Source organism: Rousettus aegyptiacus, unplaced genomic scaffold (genome assembly GCF_014176215.1).
Source record: "Rousettus aegyptiacus isolate mRouAeg1 unplaced genomic scaffold, mRouAeg1.p scaffold_m13_p_14, whole genome shotgun sequence".
NCBI lineage: Eukaryota > Metazoa > Chordata > Mammalia > Chiroptera > Pteropodidae > Rousettus > Rousettus aegyptiacus.
In genome coordinates this window covers 1,678,689-1,685,741 of record NW_023416289.1, presented here as the reverse complement: position 1 = coordinate 1,685,741, position 7,053 = coordinate 1,678,689, and the positions used below count along the sequence as shown (strand labels likewise).

Here is a 7,053-nt window from a genome sequence, read left to right as displayed (position 1 = left end):
GGACCCCACCCCCGCTGGTCACTGGCCGGACGAGGACTCCATCCGCTCCAGGAAAGGGCGGTGCCCACGACGAGGCCGGCGTCAGGTTAGAGCTTTATGGCTCCCGATGTGCGTCCCACCCCCCACCCCCGGCAGGGGTATAATTAAGATCGCGAGGGCAGGGGCGAGGGGCAGCGCGGAGAGGGCCGGCTAAGGGGGCAAGAGCGATGTCCAACAGCAGGCAAACCCTCCGGCTGCCGCGGCCCCCGGCCCCAGCCCTCAGGAAGGGTGCACTCTGCATTTATACAGCTTTGAAGCAATTATTTCATGAGAAAGAAAATCTCTTGATCACATTCCTAATGTTTTCTAAGCGAATGTTCGGTATTTAGCGGCTGAGCAAATTTACTTTCCTGTAATGAACAGTGTGGATGATGGAAGAAACGTTTAATATACTGAGGGATGGGTGCCTGCCGTCCACGGCGTTACTTAACTCACAGTTTAAACTCTCATTTTTTTCCCCCAAAAGGTAAACAGATTTCCATCATGCCAGAGAGTATGGAATTCACTGCTTTGCTCCCATTAAAATCTAACTCTGTGAACTGTGTGTTTGCTTGCAGCCCCGTGAGGACCTGTACATGCGTTTTGCAGTATTGAATGTCCTGCACTTGGCCGGCGTTTGCTGTGGACGGAGTTCAGTCTGCTTGGCACGTGACCTCTGGGTGGAGATGCAGTTTGTCGGTGCCACCGAGTCAGACAGGCCCAGGAGCCCAACCGCTGCGCTCACGGTATCCAGGGTGCTGAACCCGAACCCCCACAAACGCGTCCTAACCGTTTCTTGAGGGCAAGCGACAGAAAACTAAGCTCCGCCCCCAGACTCTTGCGGGGTGGGGGTGGGGAAACCTGATTGGAGGAGAAGGACGGCTGGGGAAGGGGTTCGAGCAGGCGGGGCCAAGCAGGCGGGGGCAGGTGGGGCGCTCAGCGACATCAGGTCCTCGTGGCTCCCATCTCAAACTCACAGGAGAGAAGCTCCGAGTGGCTCAGCGTGAGGCAGCACCCCCTCCCCCCCCCACGTCCCCCACACTGGTCAGCTAGACCAGGGGGCAGCCTTGAACCATACATCCACTGTCCCCCACTTCCGGCCAAGTTTCAAGAACTTTAAATTCAAGAAATAAGACTTTAAATTCAAGAACTGTGTGTATTAACTCTTCCAGGTTAGAAGACAGTCGGCATCACGGATCGCGTTTGATTGTCTTTTGTTGTTGTTATAATGTATGTTTATTTGCTTCCAGATTTTCAATCTAATACAGCAGTAAGTTTCACATACCTTGCCTAGAGCACTTGGAAATATAGATTGTTATATAAAATCCCATTAAATCCATCCATAACTGCACCGCCCAGACGCTAGCTAATACTTTGAAGAGTGTGGTGTTCCTCTCATCATTTTCTATGCGTATACTTGTATGGTTCTTATTTATGTACTCAATATATTATTTGTGTTTAATGTGTCCTCAGATGCTATTTATGCAACCATGTTTGAAGATTGCATAATTTTTCTTACAGTATTTAATCATTCCCTTATCGCCAGAAGCTTCCAAATGCTCAGTGTCTTGTTCTTCGGACTGCTCCCAACAATCAAGCTCTTTTGCGTTTCGCCCTGATGCTTGGTCCCCAGCTTCTCGGAACCACCTCCCAAGCCAATCACTTGGCCTTGAACCCTAGGCTCTCAAGTGGCTGCTTGGAGAATGTTTCTTCCCAAACAGACGTGGTCTTTTCCCTGAAGAAAAGGCTGGTGGGGTGAGTTCTGGACCGGAATGTACCCCGTGCCGGTCTCCCCAGCTGCACCGTGTAAGCGGGGGCTGCACTGGATGCTGCTGCTCGCACTGTGGCCTCAGGGGGTTCGGCAGCCCCAAGACGAGCGTGTGTGCATGAGTGAGTGTGCGTGCATGCTGCAGCCTGCGTGAGCAGGCACAGAAGGAGATTCCCGATCGGTTACGAATATCTGTCCCGCGAGTCCTCACACCAGCCCAGGGAGATGGGCGTCCCTTCCCCATTGGTCAGACGAGGAGGCTGAGCCTCAGAGAGGTTCCTGTCCACGCCCAGGGCCGCACGGAGAGTGCGGGGGGGGGGGGGGGTCTCGCCTCGCCCCTCCTCGCTCCCAGTCCCGTCTTCTCACCAGCTTTTCTCTCCCGCCAGCCCGGGTGTACCCCCTTTCCTCTGTGCCGCACGCCTGCAAGTCAGGGACCTTGGCCGCCTCAGGCGAAGAGCAGCGGGGTGACTTCTCATCGACCGAAGGGCAGAGCCCCTTTTCTGGGCTCAAAACAACCCAGTTCTGTAGAACGGATCCTGCACGCACCCGACCGCCTGCCTAACGACACGTCATCTGTGCCGGAGGCGGTGTGTCCTTCCGGGCTGACCTCCGACTTCATCTGTCCCTGGGCCTCCAGGTGGAAGGGACGAACTGGGCCCAGCGGGGGCAAAGAGACATTTTAAAAGCCAATTTTCGTTTTTGGACCGATCGGGAATCTGCTTCTGTGCCTGCTCACGCAGGCCGCAGCATGCACGCACACGCACTCATGCACGCACGCTCGTCTTGGGGCTGCCGAACCCCCTGAGGCCACAGTGCGAGCAGCAGCATCCAGTGCAGCCCCCGCTTACACGGTGCGGCTGGGGCACGGGCTACGTTCCGGTCCAGGTCACGAAGGAGCTGACACTTCCTTTCCTGTCCCCCACTGTCTCCTCCTCGACTGCGTTTTTCCAACGCCACGCTCCCCGGCTTCGCTCCGCCCCCGCCGACCGGGCAGGACAAGAGGGAAAGCAGAGTTTTGGAAAAGACCCTCCCTACCCGCAGCTCCTGGGTGACCGCGGGGTGCGCAGCACCCTCAGCCCTGCGGCCGCCCTCTCTGGGGTGAAGGGAGCTTGCACTTAGTGGGTGCTCATCGTGCTCCAGACCGTGTGGCGGGAGGGGACTGTGCCCACTGAGCAAACACACGCCCAGCGTCCGGCCTCGTGGGAGTGAAGCCCTCAGTCTCGGCCCGGCTCGGTAACTGCAGCCAGGGGCCCGAGTCTGGCCTGCTGCTTGATTTTGTAAATAAAGTTTTATTGGAACACGGCCACCCCCATTTACTGTCGTCTACGGCTGTTGTCACGTTGCAATGAAAGCTGAGCAGAGGGGACAAAGGCTGTGTGTCCAGCAAAACCCACAACCTGCACCATTCAGTCCTGGCACAATGTGGTGGCCAGAACACGACCTCCACGACCCTCCGACAGCCCTGCGAGGCGGCGCTAACTCTACGGGTGGGACAGCTGAAGTTCACAGACGTCACTGGACCAGCTCAAGGCTGAGGCACGTGACGATAAACACACAGCCACACAATGTCGGTCTGCGTGCCAGACCCGCACAGTGGCTGACACCGCCCGAACAGTGGGGCAGCCGCTGGCCTCACAGCCACCCGGTGCCTCCCCAGGCACCGGGCCTCGCGCTGCTCCCAGCGGCCGAGGCACAGCCTGCCGCCCTGGCCCTGTCAGCTCCGGGCCCTGCCCCGTGGGTCCCCGGCTGCTGCTGAAGCAGATACCCAGACGCTCGCCCAGCAGTCCCACAGGGAAGTCCCATGGGGTGACACTCAGACCAGCAGGACACAGGGAGCCATGGCTAAATCCTGCCCCCTCCTGCCCTCATCCCCGATCCCCCTATGCCAGGCCAGGGGCACCGCGGTCCCCTGCAGCCTCCCTGAAGGCATTCTTTGGGACGGAACCGTCAGCCTGCGGCCGGGCGTGTTCAGCTGGGTAATGCCCTCAGAAGGGCAGGTGGGGGCGGCGGGGCTCCCTCTACCTGCTTCCCGGGGACCAGCTCCGCCTGGAAGTGTCTGCACGTCCCCCGTTTCCTAGGGAACGCGGCGACAAGCGGCCCACAGGCTGAGGCCACCTCCTATATCGCCAGCTGGACACGCTGCCCTTGGCCACACGCTGCCTGGGCCTTTCCCTCTGACTCCAGGACACCGCCCTGGGGACACCGTGCCCCTCTCTGAGGCGCAGCGTGGAGCCCCGCCTCTTCCCGCCCGGGAGAGACCCCGGGTGCCCAGGGTCCCAAGCCTGCGCCGGCGGGCTCTGCGCCCCTCCTCCCACGGACAGGGCCACGGTCCAGGCCCTGCTTCCTTTTGCCATAGCCTCGTCATCACAGGGACAATCTCAGCTCGTCGCTTCCTGCTCCACAGACATTGGCAGAGGAAGCAGCGAGTTACCGAGGGCAGAAAGGAAGGGGTTTAATAGACGCACAGAGACCGAGGGGACGTGTTATTTAGAACCACGCGGCCCTCTGGGGAGGCGGTGCAGAGACGTGACAAACTCTGATCCGCGCGCGTGAGCCTGAAGCCAAACGTGGGGGTCGCAGTCTCAGACCTGGTGCCCCCAGGAGCAGACGGTGTGGCACATGAGCACCAGGGGGCTATTTAGGAGGTGCCGCCAGCAGATGCCGCTGGGCGCGGTGAGGAACGGGGCAGCGGCGGGAGGAAGCCGAGGAAGGCTGTGCTCTCCGCCAGGACGCGGCCGGCCCCCCGGAGCACGTGGGGGGTCAGCGCGGGACACGCGCGGGGTCACCGCCCGGCCCCCCGGAGCCCGTGGAGGGTCAGCGCGGGACACATGCGGGGTCACCGCCCGGCCCCCCGGAGCATGTGGAGGGTCAGCGCGGGACACGCGCGGGGTCACCGCCCGGCCCCCCGGAGCCCCTGGAGGGTCAGCGCGGGACACGCGCGGGGTCACAGCCGAAGGCGCGCGGGGTGTTCATCCCCCTCATCAGCGGAGACCCTCAGACCGGCAGTCCCGGGGGTGTCCGCCCGTGGCTTCTGCCGTCACAGGGGCAGGACAGGGCGCCCACAGCCCCCCCGTCGTTGTGGTCCCCACTGCTCCTGAGCCTGATGGGGCTGGGGGGGGCGATAAACTCTGAGCTGTCGCCTCCACCACCAGCACCGCTGTCTCACAGGGAACCTGGCTTCGGCGGAGGCGACTCCTGCCAGGCCGAGGGGACAAACGCAGGCTGCCCTGCCTGACGCCGACGGGACAGGCCGAGGAGCAGCGTGGAGTGACACTGTGGAGTGACACTGAGGCCGGGCTCCGGCGGGCTACCACTGCGCATGCGCGGAGCCGTCCCGCCCGCGCAGCGCGGCGACCTGACCCTGTGGCGCGTGGCTTTGCTCCTCCCAGGAAGGGCTCCGCCTTCTCCCGAAGCCCTGACAGCGCCTGTGGAGGTGACCAGGGCCACACCGTTGTCCGCAGGGCCGCTCCCCGCTGCTGGGACGGCGGTGGGGGGCAGTTCACGAATCTCCCCCCGCCCTGGTGACGCGGAAACACATTGTCTCTGGGCCAAATGCTCGGCCACCCAGACTGAAAACTGAAGCGCTCTGCGAGGACGCTTAAGCCAGAGCCTCGTCTACACCGGGGCTTCAGTGCGCTACCGAGAGCCCACCCTCGCCCAGGAGGGAGAGGGGCGGGGGCTCCCCAGGCCGGGAAGCTGGATCAGGCCTCTGCCACCCGGCGGCGTCCTCCCCAGGGCAGACATCACTAATCAACCCCAAATGGCAGACATCACTAGTCAGTCAACCCCAAATGGCAGACATCACTAGTCAACCCCAAATGGCAGACATCACTAGTCAACCCCAAATGGCAGACATCACTAGTCAACCCCAAATGGCAGACATCACTAGTCAACCCCAAATGGCAGACATCACTAGTCAACCCCAAATGGCAGACATCACTAGTCAACCCCAAATGGCAGACATCACTAGTCAACCCCAAATGGCAGACATCACTAGTCAACCCCAAATGGCAGACATCACTAGTCAACCCCAAATGGCAGACATCACTAGTCAACCCCAAATGGCAGACATCACTAGTCAATCCCAATCGGCAGACATCACTAATCAACCCCAAGCCTGGAAACCACCCTTCCTTGTCCTTGGGGCCCTCGTGGGGATGATTTGTCTTGTTTCTCCTTCACTTCCAGGCAAGATCTAAGGTCATGGCAGCGATAGGAACAGGCTGACCTTGCTGCAAGGAGCGAGCAGGCTGGTCACACCTGTTTCCCCGCTGACTGTCCTCACGCGATGGCGGCGGCACAGGTGTACTCATCACAGGGGGGAGGTGATCCCTGGATCAGTAAAGACACCGGCAGCCAGCGGGGCTGTGGGGAGGCCGGCCGGGGTCCTGGAAAGAGCCACCCCAAGTGGGGGTGGTATCTAACTGAGCCCAGCAATGACTGCTTTGGGACCTGGACCTGAGCACGCAGAGGGGCTTGGCCGGTCGGAACACAAGAAGAACACGGACGCTTTAAGAAGAGGGAGCAGCTGGCGCCTACAGCGAGTGCAGGTGGGGACCTCCTGGGTGCTCCTCTGGCCTGTCTGCGCTCTTGATTACACTCCCACCCCCTTCTTAAGGTGGCTTAGTCCGTGTGACCACAGGAGTCTCCCAAACACAGAAGAGATGAGTCTAGGAACCGATTCGTGTGAGTCATTGCTGAAGGACCCCGGCACATGAGAAGGGCCACCCGACACCTGGCAGGCTGGCTGGGTGAGAAAACAAACTGCAGAGAGAGCGCGAAGGAGTTGGGGGGTGCAGTGCTGCGAACCACACACTGGTCTGGGCTCCTGAGCCCCATCCTTCACAGGATCCTGCTAACGGTCTTCTAGAGTATCTGGAAATACGTGCTATTTCTCTACCTCCAAAAATGAGGTGTAGAGGGAGGCTCTGGTCAAGATGGCGGAGCAGGTAGACGCTGTGCTTGCTTTCTCTCACAACCACATCAAAATCACAACTAAACTGCTGAATAACTATCACGAAAAACAGCCTGAGGTCTAGCTTAACACAAGTCCTACAATTAGGGACGCACAGAAAAAGACATCTTGAGACTAATAGGAGGGGAAGAGACATAAAACAGGCTAGTTTCACACTACATGTGGAGGTTAAAATTCAGGAGGGATATCTCAGCTGCAGAGGTCCCCTTAAAGGAGTGATGGAACCTATCCAAACACCAGGCTCCCCAGCCCAGGATTCCAGTGTCGAGAAGTCTCCACACCTCTGGCCGTG

The 7,053-nt window shown here is 59.9% G+C and overlaps 1 long non-coding RNA gene across 1 annotated transcript; it reads left to right on the top strand.

Annotated features, from left to right (window-relative positions):
* Window positions 1-1,071: 1,071 nt before the first annotated feature.
* On the top strand, window positions 1,072-2,622 carry LOC107515825. Its single transcript, XR_001598130.2, has 3 exons — window positions 1,072-1,288; window positions 1,565-1,773; window positions 2,173-2,622. It is a non-coding gene; the product is annotated as an uncharacterized LOC107515825 (long non-coding RNA).
* Window positions 2,623-7,053: the final 4,431 nt, after the last annotated feature.